The following is a 13,531-nucleotide window of genomic DNA, read 5'->3' on the forward strand; positions in this document are numbered from 1 at the left end:
CAAACACTTTGATCATCTGTGCCAGACGTTTCAAAGCGGTGCATCCAGATATGTATGCTGTACTATATTCAAAAAGAAAATGGAAAAAGGAAAAGACAAAAAAAAAAATCAGAAAAGGTATTTTTTTTAATTTGGGAGATTCCATTTAAAATGTGAATTTCTGTTTTTTTTGTTTTTTTGTTTTTTAAATAAAAACAGGAATGTTTAGCAACACTAGGCAGCAACCCTTCATGATACATGAGAATGAAAGCCAGAAGCTACATCACGACTGCTCCTTTGTTATAGGTCTCACACTCTTCAGGTCACCACAGTCCTCATGGAGGCGGCTTCACTCATTTTTAACTGCCTGGCTCTTGTTACTCTATGCTTAGGTGGAGCTCAGGTTTCACTGATGAGGGTATTAACGCTAAGTGGGAAGATGGGGATAGGGTGAAGCAGATTTAAGTTAAATTCAGTGGAGGATGGTAAAGAGATTTCTCCCTGTTAAGTCAACCTGATAACCTTATCTTTGTTAAACTCCCTTCTACAAAGCGATCAGAGTCCCATGGGACCAACCTTACAGTAACTGTACACTGTCTAAGTATTTTAAAAAAAGAACTAAGGACAACATGCCTGGGAGGGAAAAAGAAAGAAAAGAAAAAAATATGTGGAGGAAGGAAATTTTAATTTAGAAAAAACTGCCTGAGTGTAGAGATAGTTTATGAATTCCAAATGTCAATATGTCTTGTAAATTATAATTCAGAAAGGACTAAACAAATCAGTTTATACATGTACATGTGCACACCTAGTAGCAATTAGTTCCTCATATTGTCACCTTTTTTCTTTGTTCTTGCTTAAATTTCAGATGATTGACACTTTGTTTTGTGTATTTTGTCTTTACAAATGCTCTGATGTTGGTGACTACAACTTTTGAAATATCTTTCTTGTTACAATCCAAAATACGTCAAATACAGGAATCCAGCCATTCTAATTTTGTTTTGAGCTGCCTCCAACCTCACTGACTACATTTTCTTTGACCTTCTTTGATCATTGCCTATGATAGATACTTACTGTCCTCCACCCTCTCCCCTCATTTAAGTTAGAATGTTCTCTTCAGGTGGTTACATGACTATGTCTATGAATCTCTAAGAAAGAGAAGAACAAACTCTCTTTCAAATATGCCAGGAGAAAAATATTTCTGAGAAATAATTTAAATATATAACTTTCAAAGTCTTTTTCTCTTTTCATTGCTTCCTCAACACTGACAAAGGGTCAAAGACTCAAACATAGTAATGTTCTAGAACTTTAGGATTTAACTTTGTACTGTGTCAAGCTTTATTCTGTCATCAATTTTCTGTTGTTATTTTGGACTGGGGATCCAATATTAGAATGAAAGTTATTTCTTCTTCTATTCTAGTTAGAACTAGAGAATATTTACTCCATTAGAGAATAACTGGTGTTCTCAGAGAAGACTATAGTGATAGCTTGCAACAGCTTTTCTCACCAGTAAAAGGAAGGGCAGGATTTCAGAATTTCCAGAGAATTACAAATACACACATTGATACACACTATCGAGATATCTACGCACATGAGCACATATTCACTCCATCCCATATAAACTTATTTAGTCCAGCGACTCACAACCTCAGTACTATTGACATTTTGGGCTAAATAATTCTTTGTTTTGAGGGGTGTTTTGTGCATTATAGAATGTTTACCAGCATATCTAGCATCTACCCACTAGATGCCAGTAGCACCCCCCGAAGTCATGTGGTGACAATCAAGAATGTTTCCCGACATTGCCAAATGTATCTTGGAGAGCAAAATCGCCCCCTGTTGAGAACCATTGATTTACTCCTTTCTAAATGGATATGCCTACTCATCTCTAAGAAATAGATTTTGACATGAACTTTAAATGAAACTTGAAAGAGTATTAATATCTAGTAGTATTATTTGAGCTAAATTGTAAATCACTATAGCTGTCATTAGTAAATAGTTATGGAGCACGTGGGTGCTCCATAGTATGCAAATTCTATTCTCCCTTTTGGTCCTATTACAATTCAATATGAGATACAGAGTCAGACTTACATAATGGCTTAATCAGACATGACATGACTTTAGGGAGTAAGAACATTAATTTTAAACTAACAAATGTCTACTGTACTAATTCTAATTCTTTACTGTTTTTAAACTTCTTAATATTCTAAAAATTAAAGACTTATTTTGGCTTAAGTGTTTTTACATTCTAAAATATAAGTCTCGTGGTAATGATAGATGTTTTGATTCATTCTCAACTTCACCAGGATTTGTGTATTCTGATTTGTCTTCTTCCTACTGCTGTAGCTGAAATATGCATACCAGTAGGACACATTTTGACAGAGTCAAAAGAAAATGAGAAGGTTAAATTTTACTCCTGTAAATCCTTCAAAGGAGGGAAGGTTGTGGTGACAATGTTGAACTTTACCTAAGACCTATGCTCCTGGAAAACAGAAAAGGTTAAGACACCCTCCCAATCATTTGTATTCAGAGAAATTGCAAAAGACCACCCTGCCCACACAAATTCTATAATAAAACCCACTTCCACCCTTCCTCAATGATTCCTTTGTTTTATGAAACCTCTAGTTTCTCCTTCTTCTTTGAGACTTCCTCATCCATGAACATTCTCCGTATTATAACAGCCAGAATAAAATCACATTGTTAATTGTTTCGTACATTTTGTTTTTCATAGCGGATTTTTAATTCATTTTTTGTTTGTTTGCATGGCTTTTGTTTGTTTTGTTTTATTTATATTCAGGCAGGGTGAGTGGAGGAGCCCAGCAATCTCTGAAGATCATGAGACAATCTCACAAACTACGCTTGAGCAATCTCTCATCATTTAACAAGATTTCCAGGTTATTCATATGCACATTCAAATTTGAGTTGCATTATCTAAAATTCTTCCTAGATATTCCTTCTAGTAATGTGTAAGCTGTTGCATTTTCATGTCTTTCCCTGTTTCTACTCATATCCAGTGATTTTCTTCTGTTATTATAATAATTCAAAGTGGGTAAAGTTACGCTTGAACCATGAGTGGCACCATTTCTGTAACATATCAAGTTCAAGCCAGCCTTTGCATGTTTCCCTGCCTACAATAACCTCTTCTCTTATCAAAATCCTACTCATTGTATCATAACACATCATTATACATGTCTTTCTCTTACAGATCATGAACATCCTGGAAGCTGAGACTATTATTTTCTTCATCTTATCACTAGAAAAATGATTGGAACACAGTGTGTGCTCAGTATTTGTTTAATCACTTGAACTGAATAAAAAAAGATATAAGAAAAGGAGATTTTTTGTTTATTCAAGCAATAATTATGAAGGACTTAGTTCCATAGCAAACATTGTTTCAGGTGATAGGAGTCAGAGGTGACCAAGATATACAAGGTTCTTACCCACATTTAATGATTTCACATCATGCTATGTACTCTGACATAATATTAACTATGAAGCTGATAAAGTTAATATTTAGAAAGTGTCTGGTTTACAAAGAAGAAGGCCCCTCATGGGACAGCATATTCGAGCTGAGACCAGACAAGTGAAGGGCCTGATACAGACACACAGAGAGGTAGGTGACAGCGTGTCGTAAGCAGAGGGAAGAAGAAGAGCAAAGGCCCAGAGACAGGAAAGAGTTCAGTGTTTTCAGCTGATAGGAAGAAGCCTAGTGTGGCTGCACTATAGCAAATAATGAGAAGAGTAAGATGAACTGAGAATGGAGAGAGAGATTTAAATTTTAAAACATCACAGCTACTGCTGTTTGGAGAAGGGATGGGTAGCAAGAGTAAGAATACATGAGATAGAAGACAGTAAAGAAAAACTTTACCTTATTTGAAATTTTGCCTGAATCAGTAGGGTCAAAAGGATAAAATGATATCCCCAAAAGAGGAGAAATTCACTGGACAGAGGGAGAAGCAGGGAAAGTCACAAGAAAATGCCACATCCTTTATGCTGTCAGAAGGAATTTGTTTCCCAGAGACTAAGGATAAGATTTTTTAGACCAGTGCTTCTCACACTTGAACGTGCACAGGATCAGCTGGTGATCTTGTTAAAATATACATTCCGATTCAGTAGGTCTAAACTAGGGCCCCAGATTGTGCATTTCTAATAAACTCCTAGGTAATACCAATGCTGGTGGTCTGCAGACACATTTTGAGGAGCAAAATTTTAGATGATGTCCTAACCAAGGTAAAGGTATATTAAGAGAAGGAGCAGAAAGATTAAGGCATTTTGAAAACAAAACTGAAGGCTGCCACGACTAATTTCAAGAATTCTCTACTGCAATATCAAATGGTCAGGCACAAGGGCCTGGACAAACGTGGTTGTGATTTATGTAGGCTACTGTTAGAGAATGGTCAATTTTTTCCTACAACTGTTATAATTCCTTAAGTCTGAAAGCTTTAAAAGAGACAAGGAGTCTCAAAGCTATGTTGAAGACCTACTGGTGGCTCAGTTCCCTCAGGTAGCCCTGATTGGTGAAATCACCTTATAAAACATTATTGTTGGTATTTCTTTGGACCTCTTGTGTCGGTCAAAGACACATATATTCTGTTCTCTAGCATGTTGTGGTGGGGTTCCTGGACTTGTAAGATCACTTCCTCTATTTAAAAAAATTATTTATCTACTATTTTTTGTTGTGTTAGAACATTGACAGAGCTGGGAAAATATTCTGGAATGAGTAAAAGATCAACACTCACTTTTACTAAAATGTATTATTTTTAAACTTAGATTTACTTCACATTTTCAGAATGAGTAAAGAAACAAAATGAACCACAGAAGGAATTAAAGATTGATATTCTAACTTTACAATTTAACTTACTGATTTGAACCTACATAAAGTATTTCAATATTAAAGTACGGATAGTCAGGTCAGGGAATTGGTCACATTAAATTTGAACATTTACTTTCTATTAATTGAAGATCATGGTTAAATGAATGGTTTCCAATTTTCTCCTATGGTGTTTTGAGTCTTGTAACATTTCAGACATCACTCTAGAATGAAGGTTATATTTATGATTAACACACTTTCATATTACAGATATTATTTGGATGTTTTAAACATTACACACTCCTGGGTTTCTCTGGGTAAAAAATTCAAAATAATACATTGAAGATACACAGATTAACAGATTTTCTATGTTTTTCTAACACATTTGGGAAAGAACAGAGTTAAAAATAACAAAACCCTATTTTCTGTATCACACAGGCACACTATTACAGACATCACAACTCAGAACAAATTGCAACAAATACTATGATGATTTAGGAATATGTAGCTCTAATAAAAGCACAACATGATTTCTTATTTCTTTAAAAGGTTAATAAACAATATTGATGTCTTGCATTTCACACATTTCATCTTCATCTAACTTTATAAAAACTCTTATAAAACATCAAAATCTTACTTTCTGTTTGGCAAAATTATAACTCATTGCCTTTGGAAGTCTTAATCTACTGCTTACTGTTTTCCTTTCTGAAATACTTGCAAACTTCTTTCCTTTTTCATGTCTTTACAAAGTACCCAGTATTTCATTTCTCATTCATGTGAATAATACCAGGGTGTACACAAAGCTTAGCACACTAAATTTCAACTCAGAACTTTCCTTCAGTTTAATATGTAGGTCAACCAAAAAGACCTCCTGTTCATCTGAAGCCTTTTGAGAGACTGTCAAACGATAAAAAGGAGAATCAATTTTAAATACAATAATACAGACCATCCCTTGATGTCAGTGCCCAACACTGACATATATTCATCAAGTTCACCTGAGGCCTATGAACCAACTGAATCTAGTCTCTCACTTTTCTCATAATTTATTGATGGGTCAAATAAATAATAGTACGTTAATCTAATGACTGACAGAGATAAAATGGATTTCTTTCAAGATGATCTTCATACAGCCTTTTAGAAATAGATATAAATCTGTGATTTGAATATGGGAGAAATTAACAAAGTGGAAAGACTCAACAAAAGAGAGGAAATGGCTTGAGAAGTAGGAGGAATTCAGTACAGAAGAGGCAATCCTATGACATAATAAAATTTGGCAATGACATTTGAAATCAGAATTTGCATTTTCTTTAATATTATATACTTTGAAAGAAGTAAAAGTCAATTTCGATGTATTGGAATATATTTAGATGTTTCTAGTTTCCCCAATGTTGGCATGATTGGCTGGAAGAATTCTTGAAACTTCTTGGATAAACAAAGAGGGATTTGAAAGACCATTCTTAGGATTTCCATTATTTATGAGAATCGTGATGGGAAACTTGTCCTCATTTTCAAATACTAATTAATGCCTCAAATATCAACTTTTTAAAAAAGTGTGTAAATGATAAGCATTCTAGTATTAAAGATTATGTGATTCCTACGTGTAACATGGAGGACTCAGGGCAGATATTGATGTTTGTCTCTCACTGCTCTGATAAATTTCTTTTGTGGGGGTATTCATTCTCCTATCTTTAAATAAAAATTCATGCAGTTTCTTAAAGTTTTCATTTCACTCTCCATAATATAAAGTCACTTTGAGTCACCAAAATTCAGTCTATGCTCAGTAATTAAAAGTGAACTTCTTGATAGCTGCTTCTGGCTAAGACAGAATAACAGAAATAGAACTTACCTTCCCATCTGAAACAAACAAATAACTGGGAAAAATATATAAAAAAGTGATTTTTAAGATACTAGGCATCAGGCAATGAAGGACAGTGATATTTGAGACAAGAACAAACAAGGTAAGAGAAAATAATAAACCTCAATTCCTACTAACACCACATGCAAAGATTAACTCAAATTGGATTATGATTTAAATATACAAACTAAAATTATAAAACTTCTAGAAACAAAACTCACAAAAATCTTTGTGCACTTGAGTTGTGCAAAGTTTTCTTAGATACAATACCAAAACCAGGATCAAGGAAACATCAAATTGATAATTTGAACATGATCACAATTAACTTCTGTTCTTCAAAGACACTGTTAAAAGTGAAAAGACAAGCCACAGACAGGGAGACAATATTCGTATATCATATATGTGATAAAGGACTTGTGTCCAGAATACATAAAGAACTCTCAAAACTCAAGAAGATAACAAGCAACCTAAGTTAAAAAGAAATGGGTGAAAGATTTGAACAGACACTTTACCATGGTAGATATATAGATAGCAAATAAGATATGACAAAGAAGATATACAGACAGAGGCTAGGCTCATGAAAAGATGCTCAACAACATTTGTCATTAGGGAAATGCAAAATAAAACCACAATGAGATACCAGTATATACATATTAGAATAGACAACATTTACAAGACTGACAATACCAAGTGTTATGAATGAGGTGAAGCACTACTTATAGGAACGTAAATTGGTATAACTACTTTGGAAAACATTTTGGCAGTTTCCTAAAAAGTTAAACATACACTTTCTGTGTGATCCAGCCATTCTACTCTTAGATATTCCCCCCCCAAATTTAAGCATATGTCAATGCAGTGACTTGTAAACAGGTGTTCAGAGCATCTTTATTCATAACAGCCCCCAAATGGAAACAATCCAAATAGCCATCAATGGGTGAATGGATAAACAAAAGTGTGGTATACTCATGCAATGGAATACCACTTAGCAATAAAAAAGGAATAAACTGTTGCTACATGCAAAACATGAACAAGTTTCACTGAGTGAAAAAGACTAGACAAAAACAGAGTTCATATTGTATGATTCCATTCACATAAAATTCTAGAAAATGCAAAGTAATCTATTGTGACAAAAAGCAGAACAGACGTTGCCTAGGACCAAGAATGAAGGGATAACAAAGAGGCTTGAGAAAACTTTTGGAGTGATGGACATATTCATTATCTTGAGTGTAGTGATGGTTTCACTGGTATGTGCATATGTTAAAACTTAATAAATGATACATTTTACATATATGCAGTTGATTGGATGTCAATTATATCTTAATAAAACTGTTGAAACAAAAGGTGACCATTCTAAGCTGCGTTTCTGGTTTCCATTCACAATATTCTAAACATTCCATTTCCTTCAAATATATTCAGCACTTTTATTTCATTTAAGGAAATAAGATTCTATCTCAACACAGCTAGGGCTGATTGCCTTTGATGAAGAGGATGTAGTCAGCTTCTTTCTTTCTCACTCAATAGCTAATGTTTTTGACACTTTCATGGGTAGAACTGAGGAGAGGGAAGAGGTGTAATAAGTTCTAATATGATTGCCCCATTATGTAATGGATTGGCAATCTCTGGGTCTGGTAGAAATTTAAAGCTGACTTTTTCTCTCAAGGTATATTTCTCTAGGTTCTCTAGAGCTGAACTGTCCAATATGGTATTGGTCCAATTTGAAGCTACTGAGCACCTGAAATGTGGTTACTGTAAGAGTAAATACATGCTGATTTCAAAGGCTTAGTATGAAAATATAATGCAAAGTAGATCACTGATATTGTTTTTAATTTTGACTATGTTAAAATAAAAATAATTATATTTTAAGTTAGAAAAATGGGAAATAATTTAAGCTACTAAACATTATTAAAATTATTTTTACTTATTTCTTTTCCATTTTTTAAAATGTGGTGACTAAAAAGTTTAAAATTACATATATGGTTCACATTATAATTCTAATGGATAGTGCTACTTAAGAGAATCCTCTCTTAGGCCTCCTGATAATTTCCTTGGCACTAGCAGTGCTCTTCCTTCAGCTGGTTACTTGAAATACACGCTTGGTTTGTGCCACAAGGATACAACCCATCACACTTACTGCCAGAGTGCCAGAGTCCTTTCACAATGGAAGGCAGAAGACTCCAGGCTGACAGTCCCTCTGTGGTTCCTCATCTGGAACTGAGATTTATGAAGATGCACAACCCAGATTCTCCTTCAGGAAGGAAGGATTTAATCTCTCACATAGTGGGAGGGTTACCCTCAGCTATCAGCTCTCTTTGGGGATGTCTCACATATGGTCGCACTTCCTTCTATGGGCAGCCAGTGTGCAAAGACCGATTGACACGGGGACATAAAGGACCTGCCCCTCTTGTACTAACTCAGGTAAACTCTGAACAGCCGTTCAGCATTGAAGCTCAACTTCTCCCTCAGCCCTCCCTTCCATAGGTGTTGATCCCAACAGTACTCACTAAAACATTTTTCACAAGCTAGCCAATCTTTGTTCCAGGGTCTGCTTCCTGGGAAGGCAACACGTAATAGCATTAGAGAACATCGACTCATAAAAAACAAGGATAGGTTCTTTCCACAAAAAATTTGTTCACTCCGTTGATACTAATCCCTTTAGCTTTCTTGGTCCTGCCTCAAGCACCAGCCCACTAAGCCTCTCAATTACCAAAGACACACATCAAGCTCTCAAAGTAATCTCATTGAAATCCTGCTCATTAGGCTTGAGGTTAAAGGCAGACATTCTTTTCCTCCCAATTTAACTGGAAGTGAGATTCATAGCACAAGTCTCTCCAAAGGAATCCTCTTCAAAATTTCTCTCCCCATATTACTCTCTTGTCTTTTCCTTATCCCCCTTGTGAGTCAGTCACAGGTTCTTGGCCATGGCAATACAGTACTATTTTCTTCTTTATGCCTCAAAATAAACTGAGGCAAGAAAGGAAGAGGGAAGAGTTTAATTGAACATTCAGTTACTTGTATAAGGTCTGAGATTCCCAAGTTTTCTCTGCTTTAAAACATCAGAATACTATAAGCTCAGTAAAAATATCACACGACTAAGAGTTAAAGAAAATTTGTACTAATTCAAATTACTGTTTTAAATGATTTTTCAATACCACAAATAAACATAAATTATTTTTCAAAAATAATTCAGAATTTCTTTTTGTGATTGAATGCATTCCTAAATTTCTAACAAATACATCTGATTAAGACTAGGAGACAAGACAAATGCCCATCCTAATCCTTTTTCTATGTAGGAGCCATGTGTTAATGTGACACAATTTAACCCATAGATTTTTCTGAAATTCAAATAAAAGGAGTAGCTAGAATTAGTTGCAATCAAATTTTAAGTTACTACACTAGATGTCAACCTAGTATAAAAGGCAGAAATACTATCATCTACTTTAATATTGTATTCAATTTGCAAATAAGCTTTTATATTATTTTTATTAGAATTCTTTTTTCACAAAATCCTGAAAAGTATACAGGACAAGTGTTACCTCCATTAGTGGCCTCAGAAGGTTAAGTATCTTGCTCAAGGTCATATAACCTATAAGTGGAGGATGAATTTAGAATTCAGGTCTTTTCATTTACACATTACCTCCCATTTCATCCCCTACCTATGATTAAGCCTGTTTTTTCGATTAAGCATTCTTTCTCCCTCTCTCAGTTTTGGCTACACACATAAATTTTATCATACCATTTAGCATTTCATTTTATACTAACAGTAATTATTTTCTAATTGTTTAATATTGTTTAGATACTTTTCCCAAACAGGTTTATTATCTTTCTATTTTCCTTATTGTGAGAGAGCTAGCAAATTTAATAAAATCTTTGGAATATTTTGTAAATATTTTATTTCAACACAATTATATACCTACAATAATAAGCTTTAAAAAGCTATTGTGCATCTCCTATGATTCAATACCTACTCTATGAAATGATTATTATAAATCATTATGAGCAATGGAATGTACTTACTAAAATATTATTTTGTATCTAATTAAAATGGAACACTATTTTTAAAAATTGGATTTTATACTGAGCAACATTTTTAAAATTAGTATTAAGACTGGCCCTTCAATTTTAATACCACTACAAAGCTTTTGTGACATAGTAGTATGTCTCTCTGGTCTTTCCTCAATATATAAAACATAAGATTAGTTTTTAGGTTTGGATTTTTTATTTTGGTTTTAAATCAATTGAAAGACAACATTGATTTAAATTTCCTCATGTTCTATTTAAATAAATCACTGTATATGAAATAACAGGTCACTTGGATAAGTGTTCCAAGGTGAGAGGCAAAAGATAAGCCCTCCTGCTAGCAAGAAGAAGATTTAGAACAAAGCTTCTTAAGAATATTCTTTGGTATATGTTTTGGCATTTATTTTAAAAGCTATCCTTCCTTATATGGTAGGCCAAGAAAGAATGATAAAGTTACAACACAAGTTGGATTTATATGTAACATGATTTGTGAGGTCAACCATAAAAATACTGCTGACTTTCTAATGTAAAGATGACATTTTCTGACCCACTACCAGGAAAGTATGCACTTTAGTTTCTTTTAAAACTGATGATGATGGATTTGCAGTAACTGATCCATATTCTCTCAGAGGGTCCATCTTGAAAGTGTAGAAATGGTCTAGGTCAATGTGTATGTCTATGAAAGGAAAATGAAGCTAACAGGATTGAATCTCCACTATTGGCCTCACTAGCATGTTTCAAAAAAGTGAATCATTAGCCTCCGAAACCATATTAGCATTTTTATAATATTATTATTAGTAGTAATATTATTTTTACTATTTGGTGTAGAGGTAGATCAAAAAACTTCCTAGTTTTATGATCCAGCCTATTCCTTTACTTAATAATTATTATTGTACTAAACTCCATGAGAGAGATAAATAATGTGGACCTTGTTCTCTAGATACTTACATTTTCATTATTAAGCAATATATGCACACAATTTCAAATAGTATTTATAGAATAGTGGTTTTTTTGAAACTATGTTTGTGAATTCCAAGTCTATTGATCTATTTCCATTGGCTACAGCAGAATAAGGCCCCAAATCCTTGGGTAGCAACAGGTCCATAAAGCTGCTGACCAATAAACATCCATACTATACTCTTTATGCCTTTGTTGGATTGAAATACACATTCTTACTTCCTGAATTCCTACTTATCTTTCAGACCTTGTTTACATAGGATATCTATTGAAATCATCCCCAAATCCTCCAAGCAGAATTAATTAAAATCTGAGTTTGTTTCAACAACACCAGAGAGGTGCCATGATGAAATAGGAAAAGCACAGGCTGTGGTGTTGGATTGCTCTTGGTGATTCTGGTCCCTACTGCTTACCTGCTGTGCAACCTTAGACAACCATTTGCCCACATGAGCTTCAGCTTCTTGTATAAAATGGAACTAGCAATACCCATCTCACAGGATTTACTGAACTAACGTGTAAAACATGGAGCCCGGTACATGATAAAGTACACGATCATATAAAACATTATTATGTAATTATAATATATATATAAAATGTCTGGAATTTTAATAGGGGACAGTAATATTATTTTATAATAATAATGTTTAGGTCTCTATTTCCTTTATTATCCTTTATTAGTATATTTATATATTATCTTTTATTAATAGAATTAAAGATAGGAACTGTATCTTCCTCTTTTTATGTCCTTGGTTCAGCTAGGTCTCTCACTTACAGTAGGTATTCATTGAATGTTTGTGGAATTAATGGGCCAATAAATGAATGGCACAAAAGCTGCAATGATCATATATTTTGGTATACTGGGATGACTTGCCAGGATGTAATGCAGTAAGAGTATGTTGAAGAATAATGGGTGGGGAACACAGAGATGGAGGCTGAATTAGTAGCACTAGATTATGGGGACTCTGGTGGTATGGGGAGGGAACATAGGTTCTTTGTGGGACAATAGTGGTTAGACTGTTCCCCTTGTTCTTAGTATTTTGGTGACTATGTCTGTTTTGTTCACTGTTGTATAATAGATAGTTGTATAATAGATACAATATTTATTTTAAATGATAATTTAATTCTGTTAATAAAGGATAATAATAAATACACTAATAAAGGCTAATAAAGGAAATAGAGACCTAAACATTATTATTATTATTATAAAATAGTACATGCACTGCAATTACAGGCATGAATTAGTACTAAGATGATAAGGCAGTATGGGTGAGTAGAAACATCCCTGAGGCTACAGGACACACATGTGATCCTTGCCAAGACTGAGGCACCCACTGAGATCCAACCAGGCCAATGTTCTTTTTCTCACTCCTGTTCCTTCCCATCCTTGATCAGATAAGGAAGCACTCAATGTCCTGGCCACTGGCAGGCAGCCTTTATCTAAGAGGACTGGATGTGCTTCTTCAGTCTGTCTGAGTTTATGACTCTGGCTGATATTAGGCAAGTTATTTATTATCTGCCTTATTTTCCCCATCTGTAAAATAGGGATAATAACATTCCTGACCTGGTAGAATTGCTGTGAGGATTAAATGAGGTCAACCATGCAAGACATTTAGCATTCAGTAAGGATTTGGTACACAACAAGCATAGAAATGTTACCTATCACCAAAATTAGTAAAGACCATTCCTGTCCAGGAAAAAGATCCTATTTTATTCCTACCTCTAGAACTAGAAACTTATTTCTTAATCATATGACTACACTGAATTAGTAATCAGGGCACAGGTGTTCTACTTTGCCTCAGTCACTAACTTGTTAAGGGACTTTGACTAGGTCACTCAGCCTCTCTGGGTTTGGGGTTCCTCATTTGTGAAATAGTGCGCTAACTAAGTGGTCTCTGTGGTCCCTTCTCACACTGTTT

General features: G+C 34.3%; 1 protein-coding gene across 4 annotated transcripts in view; it reads left to right on the forward strand.

The window, feature by feature from the left end:
• Window positions 1–13,531, forward strand: part of SLITRK3 (SLIT and NTRK like family member 3) — a 150,252-nt gene that overhangs the window by 91,711 nt on the left and 45,010 nt on the right. For 3 of the 4 annotated variants that reach the window (XR_009222282.1, XR_009222280.1, XR_009222281.1), the window contains 2 exons: window positions 2,774–2,870; window positions 3,182–3,311. The exons of the other annotated variant lie outside the window; for it this stretch is intronic. The gene's annotated coding sequence lies outside the window, so the exon portion shown is untranslated. Of the gene's footprint in view, window positions 1–2,773; window positions 2,871–3,181; window positions 3,312–13,531 lie in introns of those variants that run through there. 4 annotated transcript variants of the gene reach the window in all.

This window comes from Diceros bicornis, chromosome 15, assembly GCF_020826845.1.
Source record: "Diceros bicornis minor isolate mBicDic1 chromosome 15, mDicBic1.mat.cur, whole genome shotgun sequence".
Lineage (NCBI taxonomy): Eukaryota > Metazoa > Chordata > Mammalia > Perissodactyla > Rhinocerotidae > Diceros > Diceros bicornis.